Source organism: Protopterus annectens, chromosome 1.part0 (genome assembly GCF_019279795.1).
Source record: "Protopterus annectens isolate FY-2018-M chromosome 1.part0, PAN1.0, whole genome shotgun sequence".
Lineage (NCBI taxonomy): Eukaryota > Metazoa > Chordata > Ceratodontiformes > Protopteridae > Protopterus > Protopterus annectens.
In genome coordinates this window covers 1905304198-1905327838 of record NC_056725.1, presented here as the reverse complement: position 1 = coordinate 1905327838, position 23641 = coordinate 1905304198, and the positions used below count along the sequence as shown (strand labels likewise).

Here is a 23641-nt window from a genome sequence, read left to right as displayed (position 1 = left end):
CTTAAACCCTTTAGTTTTTTTTTCTGTTGTGTATTTTTTTTTTAATTTTTGTAAAATTTCAATTGCTTAACTGTTCGATCTCTAAAGGTCGACCTTTAGAGATTCGAACATTTAAGCGGTCGAGCATCTAATATTGACCTCTGATTGATGTCTGATACCACTTCTGACCACATCTAGTCCCAGATAGCCCTGTCTGTTTCATTTCTGTCCAGGATGCACATACATACTGTGTGTACACAGGGCCTGCTGTAACACTTCAGCATCTTAATTGGTGGACTTTTCCATGTGTTGTTATACTCATGAGTCCATGCATGATAAGATGTGCACACCCGTGGGTTATACCTTTCAGTCTGCATGTGTGCATATGGCTGTCCTTGTCTAACCCATTGTCTCACCTCTGACCTCATATGGTGGCCACATACCTGTCTGCTTTCATGCTGTGACATTCCCATGCTGCCCCATATAGCCTGCAGCAATGGACATGTTATTACTGCCTATTGTCTTGTATCTCTGTGCTGATGGCTGGTATTGCCGTGCAAATCCAGTGCTTCTTACCACCTTCTATAGGCATGGTCATACCATGACTGCATAGGCACATCATTTTGTGTCTGGTAGCATGTCTTACACTCTATGCATGTTGACCACATTGTGAATTCTCCCCCACCATCTGGATATGTTCCTCTCATGCCTTTGTGCTGAGGTACCTACCAATATGAGCCCACTAGCTGGACGTTTACTTATCAAGTCCATGTGCTTTGCTACCTCACCCATATCTACAGGATCTTTACTGTCCCTGTAGCTGCAATCCACTGTGGATGCTCACTATAGTGCAGAAGTGCACCTCTCTTGTCTTCCTTCACTACGTGCATGTCAAAGATGAATGAACGTCTTCTCCAATGAATTCTGTTCTTGACTTTCTTGTCTTAAATTAGTCTTTCACAAAACAGTTAGCAACCTTTTTATCACTCCAAATCATGCCTCATAGTGGAGGGATTTTTATCAGTAAATGATGCCTCATAGTGCAGGGATTTTATCACGCTAAATGATGTCTCAGTGCCAGGATTATCCTAATGAGGGAATTTGGTGAGATGACTTCTGAATTATTACTATACTGTATTGCAGTGTCACACCCAAGAAGTGCTAGCATGCCTGTCCCTGCCCATCCCACAACATTTGGTACATGTGCACACTATTCTCATACAAAACATCTGCATAACTGTTTCCTTCACCTTATCTATCCTTATTACCCTATTTGTCAGCCCCTTCTACCTTTCCTGCTCTCTCTCTCTCTCAGTTTTCCCAAGCAAGATTCTTGTTACCACCCTCATTCACACATCTTCAAGTATATAAAAGGGCACTGTCCACAAAAGGTATACCTGTTTCCCTATCTGTCATTCCTTATTGTTACTCTGTGTGTATTTCACTGTTTACTATTTCCCCTTTTCTACTTCTACTATCTCCTTTCATCCTCATTTGTATGATGAACTGTTTTGGCAGTTTGCTGTACTGACTGTATGTGGCCTGCTCAAAGCATCTTACTTGTTTCTATTAGGTACTGCATTGTATGCATAGCTTTGGACACAATACATTACTTTTCTTGTCACATCATTCACAAGACTAACAGTAGTATAGCCCCCTTGCTACAGTTCACTAGTGCAACTGCTTCCACTGATATGGCTGCACTCATTTACTTTGCAGCCCTTTTCTTGGATAAGCACTGTGCTAGTCTTACTGCATGGTTAAGCAGAAAAAGGTCATGTTTCACTACAGAATCCTTAAATATTTTGTGCTGCAACACAGCAAAGCAAATGTTTTGGAATGTTCTATACTTTATTGTGCATTTCTGTTTAAAAAACATACACTTTATCACATTTATCTGTCACTGTTTGTGTACTGCACATCAGCAAGAACAATATTCTTTTTACAACTACTAAATGAGAAAAAAGTAAATGTATAAAAAACAAAAACTAAGAAAAGCAGAAGATATATACATTACCTTCATTTATCAATAATATCAGTGTGCAAGTAATTTTTTAATACTGGGTGTAAATGAAAACATTCAGTTACAGTAGTCTGTGCTGCACATTTGTTTTTTACATATCTTTTCTGTTTACAGGTTTCTGCTGTTATAATAATTTTAGGGCAAAGGATAAAAATCAGTTTGTGGTTATTAAATATCCAGCTCAGTAGCTGCTCATCTGCGTAACACAGTCCTCCAAACAATATTTATCATTACTGTTTAAATATTATGCATTCATTTCATAATTCACAAACTTTTGTTTGCCCTTGAGAGATCTTTTGCTTATATTTAGCATAAAAATAAATGGATTTTCTCACTTTTCAAACTGTAATCTAAGTATCAAAAAGCAGCAAGGTGTCTCTTCAAGTCCAGTCTAATGGAATATATTCATAGACCTAGAAATTCATCACTATTGTAAAACAACTTTGTATAATGAGGCATTTGAATACCTTATACTTCTTGCCATAATGTTTATAGTTATAAGAATAATCCTTAGCATATAGAATGAAACATGGTTTGCTAGAACATGAGTTGTCTGACACCATTCATTTGAATTAATTTCAATTGTTCATGTACTTAAGCACATTTTTATATGACATGTCATGCATTTGGTATTGCAACATCCATTGCTCCTGCAGGTGTTAACTAATTGTTCAAGTCTGACAAAAAATAACGCCATAACTGCAAAATACCAGGAGGTTCACAGCAGTGTCCATGATCATAGGATAATAGGATCATAGGAAGTTACTAGGCTGTTGACCCTGAGGCCCTTACAAGCCTAGCCAAGAATTTATCCCATGTTTTGACAAGCTGCACCTGATGCCTCTGCCTAGCAGAGACACAGGTGGAATCCCAGAGGTGTATTTTCTGTTTCCCATCCAGTTATCCAGGTTGTGCTTAAAAAGTGTTAATGAGGTACTCTGCTTGACGTCAACAGGGAGTCTATCCCACATAAGGGGGAGTCTCTGAGACACAAATCTGTCCCACCAAGTCCTATTGATGTCACAGACCAGATTGAGGTCATGTGTGTGGGTTACTCGAGTGGAACTTGACTTGCGGATATGCAGCAGTTCTATCAAGGTGGGGTCTGAGATTGCTTTGCATGCCAGACAGAGGTCACCTCTGAGGAGTCTGTATGAGACTGAGTAGAGGGTTAGGGCTTTTAGCTTATCTGTGTAGGGTAGATGTTTGAGGCCCTGGGCTCTCCTGGCGAGGAACCTCTGTGGTCTGTCCAGCTGCTGCATGTGCTTTGTGAGGTACATGCCAAAAGGGGCATTGTACTCATTAATGGGTCTTATAAGGGAAGAATACAGGGGTGTTATGACCTCCTTGTCCCTTGATGAGATACGCTTCCTAATGAGGTAGGCCATGTAAAAAGCTTTACATACAACAGAAGGCAATATGCTGGTCAAAAGTCAGTTTGCTATCAACCTGGGTAATCAAGTCCCTCACGACTGATTGCATGCTTAGGACCTTATGCAGTAAAAAACACTGATGAATTCACCAACCAAAAAGAAGATGCTGTTTCAAAATGACATAAACAAACTCTTTATTCACGAACAAACAGATAAGCGCTTTCACGCACCTGAAGTGCACTTCCTCAGATCTTCACATGCTTAGGACCTTGTTATTAATGTGATAATTATTGGGGATATCACTCTCCTCAAAAGGGATAATAATGCATTTTTTTGGCATTAAGTTTGAGGCCATGTTTCTGGCTCCAGTCATTTGTTTGGGTGAGACTCTCTTGGAGGATGTCCACATCACTAAGGAAATTGATGACAACACCCAGCTTGAAGTCGTCTGCAAACTTGGTCAGCCATAGCCTACTGGTTTTGGCCAACACCTAAGAAAAGTATATCCCAAACAACAGAGGCCCCAAAGCCTATCCCTGGGGTACACCGCTCATTACAGGTCTACTGCTTGAGGTGGCTGCCCCTATTTTGACTAGATGGGTTCTATCAGTGAACCAGTTTGCTTCCCATCTGGTAACATATGGATTGATACCTAGTTGAGATAGTTTATCTATTATAATCGAGTGAGAAATAGTATTGAAGGCTTTGGCCAGATAAAGTTTTGTGGTGTGCACTGTCTTCTCCTCATCCATGGCTTTGGTGACTGTCTTAAAGAAGTCAACCAATTTTAACAGGCATGACCTCCCCTTGATGAAACCAAAATGTGGGGGATCAAGTGTTTGGAGTTTGCAAATATCCTTGTTAATGAGATCCATGATAATCCATTCCATAGCCTTGCAGATCAGCCTAGTTAGGCTGATGGGTCTATAATTTCCAGCATCGGTGGATGCTCCACCTTTGTGCAAAAGGATGACAGTGGCTGTCCTCCACTCGACTGGGATGAAGCTGATACTCAGGCTTTGGTTGAATAGGGTGCCTAATGGTGCTGCAAGTTCCTGCCTGAGTTCACGTAGGATGCAGCCTGGGATGATATCAGATCCCATGGAGGTTGTATTTTTTGCCTTTGAGAGGGCAGTGATGGCTTGCTCTCTTGAGATAAGGGGAAGGGGCAGGTGCTGAGGATGCCCTGATTTCCTGGTTGGGGGGTGAAGACGGGTGAAGTTTTTGCTGAACCTGTCTGGCAGCAGGTTGGCTATATCTATGGCATTTGTGTATGTAGTGTCCTTGACCACCAGTTCTGGGCAGATCTAAGTGCTTCCTTTGAGACTGCAGACATATGTGAAGAAGGCCTTATGATTGTCTTTAGTAGATGTGGCCAGTTTGGATTCAATGTTTGCTTTGGAGGATTTCACTACTGCTTTTACTTGCTTGTTCGAGCTAAGGAGAGATTGCTTCCAATTAGGCAGCTGCTCTTTCTTGGCCCTGGACAGCATTTTTTTTCCTTTTATTATAGAGTGTATTTATTACAGATGTCCACCAGACAGATATACTCTTCCTTGAGGAGGAGGTTTTTTATTTCCTGTCAGGTATTCCTGATTCCATGCAGCTATATAAATGCTTGTATAGTACTTTGGTGTAGGTTTGGACATTTGTGCCAGTTCATACAGAGAGGGAGGGGGCTGTGAAGCTATTTATACCCTCCATCAGGAGGTTGAAATCAACTTTGTAGAAGTTTTTTTGCTTGATATTAGCTGGGGGGGTATGGTGACTTCTAAAGTAAATGCTTTGTGGTCGGATCTTAACAGGGAAGATGACACTGTAGGGATGCTGCAGCAGTGGTTACTCATGTTGGTTAATACCAAGTCCAAGATATTATCACATCTTGTGGGGATGTTGACCAGCAGGTCCAAGGCATTTGAAATCAAGGAATCTCTGGGCATTTCTTCCCATCTATGGTTGGATAGTTAAAGTCACCCAGGATCAGGGTAAAGGGTTGAACCTTGATAAATTCAAAGAGGTACAGATAGGTGGAGTCGGCATCGTGAGTCAAGTTTCAGCTGCAATAAATATAGTCACAGACAGTATGTACAGCAGTGATGCGCTTACTTTTCAGCAGTAAATAAGTAATGGACATTAACAAATAAAACTTTACAAACCAAGAAAAAGAAAAAAAAGAGAAAAAAACGGAGGCTACAAATCACGCCAGCCAAAGGATTCAAAATACTTTACTAAACTTGGTTAGCGCTTTCATGCAAAACTTTGCTTGCACTTCTTCAGACAAAACAGGAATAAAACACATTGCATTTTATATTTACAAGTGCTAAAACCAAGCCCAAAATCAATTGAATAATTAACTTGCACTTAGTTAAACCAACCATTTAACAGCAATAAATAGCTTAAAGCCACAAACATAAAACATATACATATATATATATATGTCATGAACCATTTTAACTAAACCAACTACCCAGCATATAAATATGACATATTTTTGTTGTATATATATATATATATACTGAAAACCAGCAAGCATTACATTTTTATATACACGTAAATACACAATATTAAAAATAACAACATGGAAAACTTAATCAATTAAATTTTTCCAAGTTTAAATGTGCATACATAAAAAACTATATGAATATAAAATCCAACTATCTCTCTAGAGCTTTAATATTGAGCAAACATTTGATGGAACACATATCATTAATACCCGGATAAGAATAGGCATTGGTTTTTAGCTGCCAAAGAAGTTCACGTTCTTGCAACTTTAAATACCATGGCCCCCCTCTAAGGTTCTTATCCACTTTTTCTACAATGTTAAACAGAAAACTATGGGAATTGTTGTCAATAATATGCTTAGCCAAAGCATTAGATGAGTTTTGCCTGGATATAGCATATAAATGCTCATAAATTCTATTTTTTAATAGTCTTTCTGTTTTACCAAAATAGTAAACTGGACATTCCTTACACTTTGCGAGATACACCACCCCCTGGCTCTCACAATTAAATTTACCATTAATGTAATATTTAATACCTCTGATTATGAAATTGGAACCTGTTTGTATAAATTTGCAATATTTGCATCTCCCACACTTAAACATACCCTTGTTTACTTTATAGGGTTTAAGAGAAAACTCAACAAGGTTTTTTGTAGAAGGGGCCCTTTTATATACTACATTTAATTTAGGGCCTAATAGTGAATGTAACTTCCTATCCTGCATGATAAATTCCCAATTACTTTGTAAAACACCTCTAACTTGTGTGGCATAAGAGTTAAATTGTGTTAAGAAACTAATATTATAATTAGTGTCATTTTTGTTATTATTCCAATTTGTACTTTCAGGATCAATATTGTCCGATGTGGTGTCCTGGATTACATAATCGTAAACTATAGGTGTACCCCTATATATAGACCCAAAAACGCCAGCCTTCCTCTTATTGTTAACCTCGACGAAAACTGTGTTTAATAATTTATCAGGATACCCTCTGTTATTAAACATTTTCCAAAGTTTCCAACATTCCCCCTCGAATGCTTCGTCAGTGGAACACATTCGAGAGGCACGAACAAAGTGACCTTTAACCACACCCTTCTTTTGATAATAGGGGTGGCAACTTGTAAAATGTAGGAAGGAGTTACTATATGTTGGTTTTCTGTATATCTGGGTAGAAAAAATGTTTCTTATTAAGTCTTTACCGATGTTAATGTCCAGAAAATTAATAGATGTATCCCCAATTTCATAGGTAAATTCCAAGAAAGAAACAAAGGAATTCATTTCACTAATCAACTCTATGATTTCATCACGTGCGCAATCAGCTATCATTAGGATGTCATCCTGATAGCGTGTATACCACACTATGGTTTTCTTAAATAAGTCATGGGGAAAAAGGAATGCCTGTTCCCAAAATGCCATTACTGTGTTCGCGAAACTACCGCCAACTGGGGAACCCATCGCTACTCCCGTTAACTGTAGATATATGTCTTTTCTAAACATGAAGTAATTATTTGCCAAAATAATTTCCAAAATGGCGATAATTAAATCGACATCCTTCGCTGGACACTTTTTTTGTAACAAAAATTTGCATGCCCATTCTAACCCAGTTGCATGGGGAATAACAGTATATAGGTTCTTAACGTCTGCTGTCACAAATATTAGGTCAGTTTTAAAGGGAATTTCATTAAGGCTCTTCAAAACATGCCAAGAATCTTTGCATATCTGGCCTTCAGTCTTAAGATACTCCTTCAATTTATTGTCAACCCATTTAGCACAAGGGTAAGTGATGGAGTTACGTCCATCTATTATAGGCCTAAATGGGGGGTCTTGAATGCTTTTATGCAATTTCGGAATGCCAAACAACACCAGTGTAATGGGTGCTGGCATAGAAAAATAATGGTATAAATCTGATGTAATGTAACCATCTATAAATAATTCACTTAAATAATCCCTTATTCTTTTATAGGCTTGGTTGAATTCATTCAATGATACTTTTTTGTATTCTTCACTAGAAAGTAAACAAAGCATTTTCTCAAAATAATCATTTTCATACATAAGAACAGCTCCACCGCCTTTATCAGGCTTCATTACTCATATTTCATGTACCCTGATATGTGTTATTAGGTCAATTTCTTTAGATGACAATAACTTATTTTTACAAATTTCCTTGTATAAACCCCTTAAATGAATTTCGGAAATTTTTTCATAAATCAACAAATTGTTATCCAAGGGAGGGTTGAAAACACTTGAAACTTTTTCATTCTTATGTTGAAAACCGTCTTGGTCATCAAAAATTATTTTTAAGTTTAATTTCCGTACAAACATTTTTAAATCACATAATGTTCTTGCGATATCAAATTTAGGCGGTATGACAAAAGAAAAGCCTTTAGCTAAAAATTCAATTAAATCAGAGCAGATATCAAAGTCCATAAAATTGTATATTTTAAAGTCATTGCTCTTACTTAATAAAATATTTACGGAACCTGAATTCTCGCTGTCTGTCACATTTATCGACCTTTCCACTTGTTGGTCCCAGCCTTGTTGTGACCCTTGCGGTTCCAAGCCGTTTTCTTCCGAGGGCCATGTTGATTGTGTTGAAAACCCTGTTGTTGATTTAATTTTACATTAGGCTGGTTATGTTGGTTGCCAGCTTTCTTTTTGTCACTAATTCGATCACTACATCTCAAAGCTTGAGGAGGTGTGTCAGTATCAGAAAAATGACTATTATCCGTTTCAAGAAAGGTATCCAAATCACCTTCACCTACGTCCTGTTGATCTGTACGCGGAAGATTAGTGTATGTACGTGTGGTGGGGGAACTGACATGCGTACTTTTATTAACCGGTGGATCCGGATAAGCAGTCCCTTTTTCATAGGCTGTTACGTCCCTATGTATTTTTCTCTTTTTGGTCTCCCCAATTTTCCTAATTAAATCATTGATACTTGAGAAAATCCTAATGTAATCGTATTCATACCGTGAAAAACACAAGTCAGTTTTTATCAAGTTGTCCATGACGGCTAACTTGTCTTTCAACACTGCCATTTGAGTGGAATACTCTTCTATTAACAGCTCCAGAAGCAGGAACCCTTGTTGATCAAAATGCCGAATTAGGCGTGAGTGGAATTCAGTTTGCTTTATCGTACCCGATGGGTATTTCCACTGCTGGAGACCCTTAGGGACAATTTTCAGGTTTATACATTCACGTAGATAAATTACTTCAACCTGCAGCTTTTTGAATTTCAATAAGTGCCCATCTAATAGTTTGAGATTTGTAACAATATTACAATTATTGTCATTATTATCATTTTCTTGTATGCTCTGCTGGTTTCCCATAGCAGCGTTCCCGACTGGGTGGAAATTGATGTCGGGAACTTTGCAAAACTCTTCCAATGTTGGTAGAGTATTAAAAGCATCACTGTTCTCATGTTGACATCCGTTAGCGATTTGAGTTACTTGCCCTCTTCCTTGTCCAGGAGGCAAGCTGCTTGAGGGAGAAACGTTGGAACTTACTGCATTAGCAAAGGTAGTTGGTAAATTGTTGGCTGATGCGAGCCCCAAAGGTGGAAGCGTTGAAATAGCTGTTCCTGTTCTAGGTCGCACCACCGGAATGTTAGCAACACTTTGGGACTCGACCTTAGTTGCTAATATTTCAACACGCTGAGTCAGTTGTTGAATTAAAGCCGTTAGGTATCCAACTGCATCATCATCATGATTAATCCTGTTAGCAGTTGGACTTGAACCAAACAAATCCTGTGACTGCGATTGCAAGCCGCCGTTACTTTCAGCCATAAACAAATAAAACTTTACAAACCAAGAAAAAGAAAAAAACGGAGGCTACAAATCACGCCAGCCAAAGGATTCAAAATACTTTACTAAACTTGGTTAGCGCTTTCATGCAAAACGTTGCTTGCACTTCTTCAGACAAAACAGGAATAAAACACATTGCATTTTATATGTACAAGTGCTAAAACCAAGCCCAAAATCAATTGAATAATTAACTTGCGCTTAGTTAAACCAACCATTTAACAGCAATAAGTAATGGACATTGACAGCTGTCAACTGCAGTGAAAGAATTCTTTACAATGGATGAACTGGAGAGCCGTACATTAATGGTAAGAAGAGTTTCCACTTGTAAACGGCATCGAGATGTAAAAAGCAATCAGACCCCCAAACCTAAAATGACCAGTGCTAGCAGAGTATTCTCTGAGGAAAATCAGGAGTGTGAAGAAGAAACTGGCTGTACTACAGAGGCTGGAAAACAATATTATGACCAGAGCAGTGACAGTGACGAGGACCTTTTTGGGGAGTATGACAGCTTTGCTGAAGAGACTTCCTTTCTAGCACAGCTAGATAATGCTGGCAGAAACGTAACTGATTTTGAGAATTATGTCACCTCTTGTACTGTGAAAAAGAGAAATGTGATCATCAGCCATCCTGCAGATAAGGACATTATGAGTAAGCATTGTACGTTTAACCATATTGAAAGTCAACATATGCAAGCAGTTACCCAAAATGTTATAGATGAAGATATTGCAGGGGCGGGAGAAGTGGATGAATTACCTTGCTCTCAGCTCTTACTGCCTGAAGAGAATAGTGTTCCACTACCAGTTGCTTTTTCTAGTAATATTGGCAACTGTGACAACAACTATCTCAAATCGTATACTGTCACTGAGCAAACTAGTGCTGACTCAAATGTAACTGGTAAAACTGCTAATAAAAGGAAGAGTCTGCAAGATCACATCAAAAGTACACTAGCTGGAAATGCAAAGGTACAGGTACCCCAAATTTCTAGGAGTAAACACCTTAAGGAGGCTGCAGTAGCAGAGGAGATAAACATTACAATGAAAGCCATTGATTCAACAGTTGAAAATCTTGATCATGGCCCATTTTATGGTTTGCCAACTAAAGTAAAAGACTTGTTCACCCAGCAACGTGGAATCAAAGAATTATATGATTGCAGCACACTTGCTTAACATTGCCATCAGTGCAACAGAGATGGAATCTAATCTATTCCTTGCCTACTAGTGGTGGGAAGACCCTAGTAGCAGAGATACTGATCCTGCAGGAACTGCTTCTCAGACAGCAAGATGTACTGATGATTTTACCCTATGTAGCAATAGTCCAGGAAAAGGTTCGGGGACTGTCTGGATCTGGATTAGAGCTTAATTTCATGGTTGAAGAATATGCTGGTAGTAAAGGGAGGTTTCCACCAATCAAGAGAAGGAAAAAAAATCATTGTATATCGCAACAATTGAAAAGGGACACAGCTTAGTGAACTCATTGATAGAAGTGGGAATAATTGAAGATCTGGGTCTGGTAGTAGTAGATGAGTGGTGCAGCTGTAGCGTTGTTGCGTCACAGCAAGAGGTTCTCCCGTTCGATTCTCGGCTGGAGTACGGGGAGTGCCTTCTGTGTGGAGTCTGCATGTCCTCCCCGTGGTTTGGTGGGCATTCGAAAGACATGCGTAAATGGGCGTGCCTTCGCTGAAGGTTGAACGTTGAGCTGGCACCTCGGCGTTCGTGAAAATCTACTGCCAATCATTTGTGGACCAGAGTTCTGCTGTGGCAACCCCTAACTGTGAAAAGCCGAAAGACAACAACAACTGTACTGCATAAACTCATGTACATTAAATGTTTTTTGTTTATTTTTTATACAACTTGATAAAACCAATATGTTTTTTACTATTTGTAACTTTAAAAATGTTGCTAAAACATATTACTAATCAGTTTCATACTTATGTAATTGTATTGTGTTTTTTGCCACTGTTTTTTTGTAGACTCTATGTATAATAATTTTTTTTTTCTCGGAGCTTTTCTCCTTGGGCCTCTACTGAAAATGGACATATATCCAGTTAGACTAGCCCGGTCAACAAATGTAAAATAAATAAATAAATAAATAAAAGTTTGGGGCCTGTAGTTAGCTATGATTTGTATGGGGTTCTTATCAAAGGTTAACTGCACCTGGAGTGTCTCCTGTGCATCACACTGTTTGACCAGCCTAGAGGTGTGTATGTCTTTAATATATGTTGAAACTCCTTTGCTGCCCACAGTTTGAAGTCAGAATCTATGATAAGATGAGTAACCTGGTATGGCCAGGGTGCTCTCTGCAGCTTTGAACTAGGTTTCTGTGACTGCACAAATGTCAGCATCTTCCAGAGTTAAGAATCCTTGCAATGAGTGCAGTTTCATGTTTAGACTCCTAGCATTTAGCAGCATGACCTTTAATTTGTGTTTTGATGAAATTTTCATGTTGATAGTTTTGACCTCATGGCATTGCTTAAAAAAGGCAGTATGGGAGAGGCAAGAACTTTTGCCAGAAGCCTGAAGCCCAAGGGAGACACATGCAGGCCATCTCTGGCAAAGTATTGTGGTATGTCAATCATGTCTTCCCAGACTGTCAGGTACTGGATCCCCTTGGAATGTGTGAAGGCTGCCAGCCCAGCTAGCTGGAATTTTGTGAATAATTCTATGTTATTTGTGAATAGTAATACGACGTGTATGCTTGTGTTACAAATGTAAGAAAACTATATGTTATGGGTATATTAAGCTACTGGTGCAGAAGTGTGTGTTGAACTCCATGTTCTGTACTAAGCTTCAAGAATGTAACCACAGTGTGCCCTGCTGGAAAAGAGCAGAAATGTGTATAAATTAAATGTCTATGCAAATGTATGTTTTGATGGTAAAGGCTAGAACATAAAGAGTTAATTTACAAACCCTCAAGAAAATCAACTCGTTTTATGATGGTGTTTATCTCTGCTAGAAGACAAAATGTCTACAGCTAGGAGTTATTTCTATTGTCTGGAAACAGAAATAATTACAGGTTTCAAACGTAAAAGTGTTTAACATTTTTATGACTTCCAGTTATAGGCAAACTTCTGAGAGATAAGTATTTTTGACTCAGAGGTGCTAAATTTTTAAGTTTCTGTTAGCCTGGGAACTGAAGTCAGAGGTGACAAAGAATGACATAACCTGAGATAACCCAGTAGTAATGTTTGATATTAATTTAAGAAGTATCTCAGAGAGTCTGCACATTCTGTATATTGTCATTGGACCTGAAACATCCGTCTTCAGCACTTCTCATCTGCAGTTGCTTTGCTCTGTAAGTAAGACGTAGATCACAGTATCTCTCTTAGAGATAGATAGATAGGAATATAGCAGGATTAGTTTAGATGTTTTCTGTATTTATGTGAGACTGTCCTGCAATGTTGTTTTAAAATATTTCCTGTGATTCTGAACTCTGTTGTCACTGTGCTGAGTTATTGAATAGTGTTTGTGCCTTTATTTTTTATTATTAAATATATTTAAACCTTTTAATTGTGGCTGTTTTTTAGAGATATTTAAGCTCTTAGAGTACTTCCATATGCATTTGGTGACACTGTATAGGCCACTCCTAAATAGCCTTAGTCTTGGTCACACTTACCAATTGGATAATAGTAACATTACACAGAATTGGTCACCCTTTGTAAGGGCCTGATAGTAGCTGATAAGTAGTGGTTGGTGGCAGCTGGTACTACCATATAGCCTTTCAGAAGGGGGCATATATAGTGAACCTGTGCCACCCTTCCCCAGGAGTGTCTGTGTGTTTGTATATAAATCAAATCTCAAAGTGTGTGTGTGTGTGTGTGTGTGTGTGTGTGTGTGTGTGTGTGTGTGTGTGTGTGTGTGTGTGTGTGTGTGTGTGTGTGTATCAGCTACTTGGGCAGGGACACAAAGCACTGGTTGGACAGAGAGGGTGCTGGAGGTTTTGTCTTGACCATTCAGCTGAGAATTTACCCCTACAGTTGTGCCAGTGGGGAATCTTACTGGGGATCTGGAGAGAGAGGGAGAAACCACCCCCAAACTAACTATGATCTGTGTGTGTTCTTAAGGGAAATTTTACTTTACTATGTGTGTACCTGTTATCCTCCCAATGTGTACGTCCCTCACTGGTGCCAGTGGTGAGGATTCAGGCTCCTTGATTACTGGGCCAGTGTAGGTGTGTCACAGAAGAAAACCAGAAACTAAGCCAATTGTTAAAGTCACTCATTTTCTGTTTGCATTGAGGCATCATTCTGGGTGAGGGTAGAATGCTGCTTAAGGCTAGGGACATACCTACCTGTGACACATATTCAGTGAACTCGATCATGTCTGTCTTCATATAGTCCAGTGAGGTACATCTCAAGTCATTTAGGCCAACATGGACTATGACAGAGTCATAACAGTACCTGTTGTTGAGAGACGTGAGTGCATGTGTGATATGGCAGATTATGGCACCTGACAAACAACTAACCATGACTTTCTCCTTATTCAGTCTGGTGAGTGGCACATCTGTGTGTCTCACAATGGAGTATCCTATGTTTAATATGTTGGGTTTATGGTTAGGCCTTAGTGACTGTGAGACACTGGTGTGTGGACTATGTGTGGAGTGTGGTGTGGTGGGCTGTGGAGGTTGAGAGTGTTTTTCCCTCGGAGGTCTCTTTTGTTTGGATATGTTTTTGTTGAGGACCTCTGCATATGTGGGCATAGGTAGGTGTAGGTGGTGTTTGAGGTGTGATGTTTCTGTTGGCAACCTTCTCAGTGCCAGAAATATTGACTTGTGAGGGAGAGCACATAGACTCTAGGTTCTTAATGTAATTGCATCTCTCACAGATTGTGTTCCTAGGTGGTAATAGTAGAGGGTTGTCCATGTACATGAGGCAGTTGCTACACTGTCTCAGGATGTCCATATCAACCAGACTGGCAGGAGAAACCGTAGGAAATTTACCACCTATACTTGTCAGAATCTGAGGGAGAGAGGCCAGAGAGAGCTAATGGGGTAAAAGATGGAAGGTCTAAGATGAGTACTACTAGGTGATCACAAAAGTGCTACTAAGAGAAAATTTGTAGCTGGAATACCTTCCAATGGGTTAAAAACAGTGCAGCTACAGTGCACAATGTGCAAACAAGCTCAAACCAGCTCAAATGTGGGGATTAAATACCACAAAAAAACAGAAGATTCTAGTAACACAGAATTCTAGCTAATCTAGCTAATCCTGCTAGCCCCTGCTTTCTTTACCAACCTGCTTGTGCCAGACAAGGTCCAGGCAGCCCTGCTACTCTCACTAGCAGAGAAGATAGGCTCCTACCAACATAAGATAGCTGCCAGAAAAACAGAAGGCAAACACAAGATGGCTTCCAGAAACACAGAAGGCAAAAACAAACAGCTCTGGATGCAGCTAACCTGTATCCAGACTATGCTACTCAAGTAAGGGTTAAGAGCACAGTAAAACTCACAGAAAAGCACAGATTAACCACTTACAGACAAAAAACAGAACTTACAGAATACAGTAATGAAATGCAGTAAAATGCAGTTAAGCAGCAATGAATTGCAGTAAATAGCAATGAAATACAGTTAAGCAGTAATGAAATGCAGTTAGTCAGTAAATTGCATTAAAACAATGCAAATATGATAAATTAGCTATGAGGCACAGATAAAATGACAGGCAAGTGCAAGTGCAATAAAATAAGTGAAAATAAATGAAAAAGCACTTAGATTGGTCTTGGAGCCTCAGGAATTTTGTAAAACATCCCAGAGATGATGCACCTCAGCAGAGTCTGGTTCAAACATGAATCATTACACTTACTCCTGTCCAGCAAACATGTGGTTAATAGTTCTGCAAGAAAAATAAAATTGGGTCTTTCTAACTACTGTTACTAGGGTTTATGGGGTCATAACTACGTACTAGGCTCGATTTGTGACAATCTTGAAAAGCCTAGCCAATACATTCCAATGAACTTTTTAGCCCTTTTATTTTAAGTGCAGATAACACAGAGATGAGCACAATATTTAAGTGACTGTGTCCATGAGGAACAAGGGAAAGACGGAAAGACAGGCCTTATGCAGTAGACCTTGATTCAAAATACTGCCTAAATCCTTCAATTAATATTGCAACTTGTGTAAGAGCTGATAATAAAGATATTATCATTTAGTACCATAGATTAATATTGATAATGATGAAGTCCAGTAGCAGTCTTACAGCCTGTTCTTTCCTATTCTAAGTGAGAACACAATGGTTTGGTAGTTTCTAACTCCATTTCATTAATGAGCTTAAACCATGCCACTCACTCCTGATCCCTAGCAAGTAAGAACCCCAAATAGAGGCCTAGTTCATACTTGCATGCAAGACCTAGAGCTTGCAAAATCAAAGTGCTACCTCCAGTCTATTTAATTTTACCTAGCTACACGTTCCCAAAACTTTACTAGTGCAACCAGTGTGCAAAACGTAGGAACAAAAACTTACTTCATAAGAGAGGTAAGCTGCTCTCTCTCTCTTCTCCTGATGGACAATTGTAAGCTGTCTACATTACATGCATTGCAGGTAGGTACCCTGTCTTTATAACACTGGGTAGGCGATTCTTAGCACAATTTACGATATGTCATTATTGTGAAGAACTGCTTTTTTATTATTTTTCATTCTTTTTCTCAAAGTTGTTAGTAACAGTAACAAGGCACATTGTGCACCATATTACATGATTACTGGTATATATATATATATATATATATATATATATATATATATATATATATATATATACACACACACACACACACACACACACACACACATATATATATATATATATATATATATACACACACACACACACACACACACACACACACACATATATATATATATATATATATACATATCTATCTATATATATATATATATTTATTTATTTATTTATTTATATGTATGTATTTGTTGCCTGAGGTAGAACACTAATTCCATTGGACCATTTTCAGGTTCAGCACAGGAGAGAATAACAGAAAGAGATGAATATTTGAAGTACTAACACTACAATGGTGCAGTGGTAGCATTGTTGCCTCACAGCAAGAGGATCTCCCATTCTATTCTCGGCTGGAGTGCGGGGAGTGCCTTATGTGTGGAGTCTGCATGTCCTCCCCGCGGTTGGGTGGGCATTCGAAAGACATGCGTAAATGGGCGTGCCTTCGTTGAAGATTGAATGTTGAGCTGGCACCTCAGCGTTCGTGAAAATCTACTGCCAATCATTAGCAGACCGGAGTTCCGCTGTGGTGACCCCTAACCGGGAAAAGCCGAAAGACAACAACAACAACAACATAGCAACTTGGTTCTCTGTGCAAACTTTCGCAAAACATTATAAACTAGATTCATTATCAGGTCTAAGGCAGACTTTACCAGAACCTTTCTCCAGGGCCCCCAAGACCATCTTCCTAAATTCCCAGTCAATATAAACTATGGTAATCTAGTCGTACAGCTTAGGCTATTGCAGCACCAATCCATATGAAGAACATAGTACAGCTGTATAAGTAAACTTACCATAACAGCAGATGTTTGAATGATCACTGATATAGTAGCTGGTCTATCCCTTCCTCCCTCCATTCCTCTTGTCTTTGTATTATTTTATGCCAGGGTATGGACATTTATAATAATTATTATATTTTTTCTAGCACTGTCCTTCTCTGGGCTTTAGTCTCCCTTTCTCTGTTGGTGTGAAATTTCTGAAAGGCTTCTTTCCCAAACCAAACTTTTAGTCAGCTCAGCTCGAGTTAACACTTTGGGTGTGTGGAAGGTGCTCTGAAACTTTGGAAGCAGTCCTGCTGTTATTATAGCCCATATAGCAAGATATATCCATATAGCTTAAGCTACTGCAGCAGTGATCCATATGAAGAACACTAGAGAATTCAAAAGATAGCTAGAATTGTGGAGATGGCATTCAGGAGATGTGATTTGACAAATAGAGGTTTCCAGATATTATTCTGTAAACAACATTTTGAGGATTAGAATGTTGCCTTCAGACTTCCATCCTTTTTGTCTTATTTCAGAAATATGGTTCCCTATTACGAGAGCGAAAGTCCATTTAAGCAAATCCGTAAATGTCGACACGTATTGCGCGAACCGGCATTATAGCGAATGTCCAAAACCACAAATCTGGAAATGTCTAATTACCATGGTTGGCCCGTCTGTGGTATAGCTCCATAAGGTAAGTGTGCAATAGTTACGGACCTTAGGGTTAGGGATAAGGTAAGTGCATAGATAGTTAATGTATATAAGATTTAGTGTAGGGTTAGAAGTAGGGTTGTGTTAAATGTTTGTATGTGAATTATTTATTTTGTTTGTGTATATTTTCGTAGGGGAAGTGTGCGGTAGTTACGGACCTTAGGGTTAGGGAGGGGTTAAGGATAGTGCATAGATAGTTGTGTATGTGGGATTTACTGTAGGGTTAGAAGTAGGGTTTTGGTGCTTTATGTTAGGGTTAGAAGTAGGGTTTGGTTAGTGTATGTATGTGGTTTATTTATTTTATTTGGGTAGGTAGTATGTAGCGGGTTGTGGGGTTGGCCGACTATGACAGTTCGAGATTTAAAATTTTGCAGTTTAGTTTAGTGCGTTCGGTATTCTCGCAGTTCGCTCAATTCATGTTGGTGTTTTGGTATTCGCTCAAAAGGAGTTTCCCCAGAAATATACTTAGAATAACAGCCTCTTTTAGAGTTTGATTGACTTTTGCTATATTGCACAGCTACTATTTCTTAGGAACCCTTCTTCCAAGCCCTTAACAGAAAATTGGAAATGTAATCCAGTCAACTTTCCCAGTAAAGCAAAGCAAATACATGAATAAATTATATCCATCTTCAGAAGTCTCCCTTTAGACTACAGTCTTTGGAATTATGTATTCCATTTCCTATCATCAAAATTCTGTCTTCGGAATCTTGCCTTCTGAAATCTACCTAACTACAGGATTCCACATTCAGAATTTTACATTCAGAGTTTTACCATCATAATTCTTAAAATAGAATTCAAAAGCTAGAACTGTGACAATGGAATTCTGAAGAGAACATTTGAAAAATAGAGTTGCACAATAGAATAATGAAGACAGAATTTTCGTCTCCAAAATTCTGAGCACATAATTTTAAACTTCAAAAATGCTTGAAAATTCTGTCTTTAGATTTCTATCTTCAAAATGCATCTGTATTTCAGATTTCCTTTCCAACCTCAGCATGTTATTATTTTTGATGATTATGTGCATGCACACACACACACACACACACACACACACACACACACACACACACACACATATGCACACACACTTGTATATGTGTGTGTCTATATATGTATATATATATGTGTGTGTGTGTGTGTGTGTGTGTGTGTATATATATATATATATATATATATATATATATATATATATATATATATATTTAAAACTTCAGCATTGTAAACGCTACACACCACTATGCATACAGCCTCAACCAAAAAAGCAAGTAAAAACATTGTGCAGGCCCAAACAACCTGCTAATTATAAATACTAACTCTGAGATCAAACATTATTGGGGAAAGAGTATATTCCTCTAAAACAAATATTATACAGTATCACACACCTGTTTACTATCTGTTTAATCAAGCACATTTTGTTACCTAACAGATTTTGTCCAGCTATAGAGCTGACAATATTAAGTTCTCCCGTATATATTCTTTTGGAAGTTTACTTTTACATTCAGATTTCTGCATTTGTAGTTCTATCTTTAGTTTATCTTCAGAATTTTGTGATTAGAATGCTGTCATCAGAATTATATGTTTGTATTCTTTATTTAGAATTCATCTTGAGAAATCTATTTCCAGACTTCTATCTTCAGTATTCTATCTTAATAATTCTGGAGAGAAAATTCTGAAGATTATATTCTGCAGCAGGAATTTTTAAGACACAGTTCTGAAGACAGCATTCTGAACACAAAATTCCTAACTTCAGAATTGTAGTTTCCAAATTCTACCTTCAGAATATTATCTTTAGAATTTAATCTATATTTGGGATTCCATATTCAAATTTTTGGCTATTCTCAACATTCTATATCAAACATTCTGCATTAATAATTATATTGTAAAATTAAAAGTGGGAAGATAAAATTAAGAAAACATAATTCTGAAGTAAACTTCATAATTCTATTTTCATAACTTAATATTTGGAATACTGTTGGTGGACTTATATCTTCAGAATTCTGTATTCAAAATTCAATCCAGCTTCAGAATTCCATTTTCAAAATTTAACCTTCATACATTTATATTTATAGTTATGTCTGAATTCAGCATTCCATCTTCAGAATTCTGAAAATAGAATTCTGAATATGAACAGAATTTTCGCAGATATGATTCCAAAGTCACCATTCCAAAGACAGAATTATGAGTTTTAGAATTACCGTAGGTCATGTCATCCCCCGGGATTCATTAAACTCTGTGTTGGATTAGCATTATTCTGACATGGAGTGAACTGTGTCCATTTCCACATAGCTTTAACAGCAGCATGCCTTGCATATTCATGAAGGCATGCTACTGCTAAGGCTAAGTAGACACAAACACTACTGAGTGCAGGGGGCATGTTTAAGTAATGCACGCACATCTAGCATGCCCCCTGCACTCAGAAAGTGCCATAGAGCACTTCTGAAAATCATTTCAGTGTCTGCAGATGCTGAAATGAAATAAAATGAGTATTTTAGTATCCATGGACACTGAAATAGATAGGGGAACAAGAAACAATGCAGGGGGTGTATGACAGGTTCTGTCACACACACCCTGCATTGTCAAAGTGCCGTACAGCCATAGCCATCAACTGTACATATTGCTGCAGAATGCCCAGATGCCTGACTCACATACTTCTCAACCTCCTAGAGCAAGAAAGCTGTACAAAGCCATAAATAATGGGGGTACAAAGGCACATAAATAGGGACATTCTTAAAAATATTGCACTGACAAACCCAAAAAACTGATAGAATAAAAGGTTTGCAGTAGCACGGACTTCCTGAAGAGTATGAAGACTGAAACATAAATGTCTGACATTTGAAAGTGCCGTACAGCCATAGCTATCAACTGTACAGGTTTCTGCAGAATGCCCAGATGCCTGCCTCACAGACCTCTTAACCTCCTAGCACAAGAAAGCTGTAAAAAGCCATAAATAATGGAAGGACAAAGGCACAAAAATAGGGACACTTTTTACATATTGCACTGACAAACCTGAAATGTTGATAGAATAAAAGATTTGCAGTAGCATGGATTTCCTGAAGTGTATGAAGTCTGAAATCCAAATGTCTGTCATTATGTTCTGACTTAAACCCCAAGTGATTTGCCAATGATTTGGTAGAAAACCAAAGTCACACTTCCTAACTTTGTAAGACCAATAAATAAAATCTGTCCCCATGTGTCCCTTTACAATTTCCCTTACTGTGACTGACAAGGAGTACAGATACATGTAAATAAAGTGGGTTTATGAATTTATATTTTTTCCATTCTAAGATATGTTTAAGCATAGCTGAGTGGGTGTGCATGTTATGGCCCTCTGCTCAGCATTGCTGAAACATCCCATAGGAGATAAATAAAAACATACAGCTACAATCCTCATGCTGCAATAGCATCATTGTTAGAGTCCAGACTTTGCATGCAGGCATTCATGGTTCAAGTACCAAGCCAGGCACTTTATTTTTATATGGGAAAGCAGTGTTAAAATTATTATTTTAATTTTAAATTATGTAGTAATTTATATTTGTCAACCAGGGTAGTGTAGCTGGTCTAAATGTAAGTGTGAGTATATATAACATGTGAAATCGCCCATGTATACACAAGTGTCCCATACAGCATAGTCACACCCAATGGTAATGTAATGAAAGCACATAGAGGGATGTCATGTAAAGTGAATCATATGCACTTACTAATATGTCAGTAATGATTAATGAAGTCATTATCCTGATATTTTTTTAAATGAAAATTGAGCAATGGTTAGCAGTGCTCAGCTATGCTTAGTCAATGTAAGCATTGCTTAAATGTGAATATTAAGCAACAGTCAGCTCAGCTAAATGGATGCGTGCACTGTTAAGCAATGCTCAGCAATTACCCCTTTAAGCACTGTTCAGCCCAGGTTAGTGGATTTGTACACTGCTTAGCTGAGCTTAGCATTTTCAAAATGGTCCAATGATGGCAAAGGGTGAAAATATGGCTTTATTTAAACCATGCAGGTGGGAATACAGTCATAACCTGTTTAGTTTGATAACTGCAGGAACATGTCTGGCGTTGGAGAGGGGCACACTTTCAGGCACAGTGCTGGGGCATCCTGGAGTCCAGGGTCATGGCTGGACTCCTCATAGAACACCATGATGGCAGACTGCTGCAGGGCCAGTACCAGGGTTCTCAGTATAAAGTGGAAACCTGGGACTGTCTGGCATGTGACCTCATCAGTGCCACTGGAACCCCTGAACTGGAGAGCAGGTACGGCATCATTATGCTGACCTAAAGCATTGGAAGGGGGAACTTTTAACCCAATGGATCCAAGATGCTCAGGACCAGCATGCTCCAGCAGTTTGTAATTATCCCAGATATAGCTGTACCAAATTCTAGCCTGAGTATATGATAGACAGGTATCTTAATGTTTGTTTCTCATCCCTACAGCTGCAAAAGAGAGGGCTATGAATATTGAGGCCTATGCCAACAGACTGACAAGGATGCGCCGACAGACTGGTTGAATACAGATCTACCTTTCAGTATATATTGAAATAAATAAGAAGGAGTAAATTGTATACTGTGTTCTGTGTGAAACAATTAAAGAAATGTTTGTCAGACTAATAGTCATCTGCAGCATGTGCAGTAGTAGAGCACCGTGTCATATAACTACAATAAAAACAAAAACACCAACTGTTGTGTTTATTCTGGTATATTGTTGTAGAAATAGAATGTGTACATGTTCTGCACAGAAAATACGGCTTTGACAGCATGAATTAATTGAGGTTGTTCTGAGAATCAGCTAGTATGCAAAACAGTAGCTTGTGGAGCTGTAAATCAAGATATACATGAAATATGACATATGTTAAGCACTAAGATCTAAACCCTGAATACTAATGTCAAAATGCATTATATTGTGTCCCCTGCTGCAGTGCCTTGTGTTAACCTTCATTTTTCAGATCGTATAATTTCAAAGGATTACTACACAGTACAGTAACTATCTGTCAGCATGAATCTCATGATTACAAGGTCAGACTGTCTAATCCACAGAGTATTAAGCAGAAAACAGTCAAACAAGAAACAGCAGTTCCCCAGTAGCTCAGTGTGATGAGAAACAGCCTTGTAGTTCATTTTTAGCACACCCAAACATGGTTCAAATCCAGGAAGTGGTACTGAAATATGTGCATATATACACTCAAGAAATCTGGAACATTTGTAGAAACAGTCAAATAGTGGTAACAGATATTTTCTCCACAAGTCTTACAGGTAATAAAATGTTTGTTGTAGCTGTTTGAAGGGTATAACAATACACCGAGTACAACTGTCCAGCTGTCCAACCCCATGTCTGCAAATGACAGTAGGATAGGTACATACACCATGCCCTCTTCCTGATACATGTCTCCCAAGTATCATGCTGTCACAGCTAGTGGTCACTGCTGTGAATCACCTTGGAATCAGATAGGAATCCAGGTGAACTATGCTAGTAGGAGACTCATGCAACATCATTGCAGGGAACCCCTTCTTTGTCAAGTACGTAATCCTGACATGTAAAAGCCCCCTCCAGTAAAGTAACCACAGTTCTCCCAATCTACCTCATACCATTACAGGTTGACAGTCTAACAGGTATGTATATCCCACAGAAGCTATGGGCCGTAGGTAGATGTAAGGTGTGGGCAGACCTGTAGAGTATTGAGCAGTACTGTTGTGAAAAATAGAAGTCGACACAGTTGTTAATGGACTTTTCATTCCCTCCCCCCACCTGTCATCCTCATCAATAATCATTATTC

At 38.5% G+C, this 23641-nt stretch overlaps 1 pseudogene; it reads left to right on the top strand.

Moving 5' to 3' along the window:
* The first annotated feature begins 5427 nt into the window (after nt 1-5427).
* Nucleotides 5428-22378, top strand: LOC122806447 (annotated as a pseudogene).
* The last annotated feature ends 1263 nt before the right edge of the window (nt 22379-23641 follow it).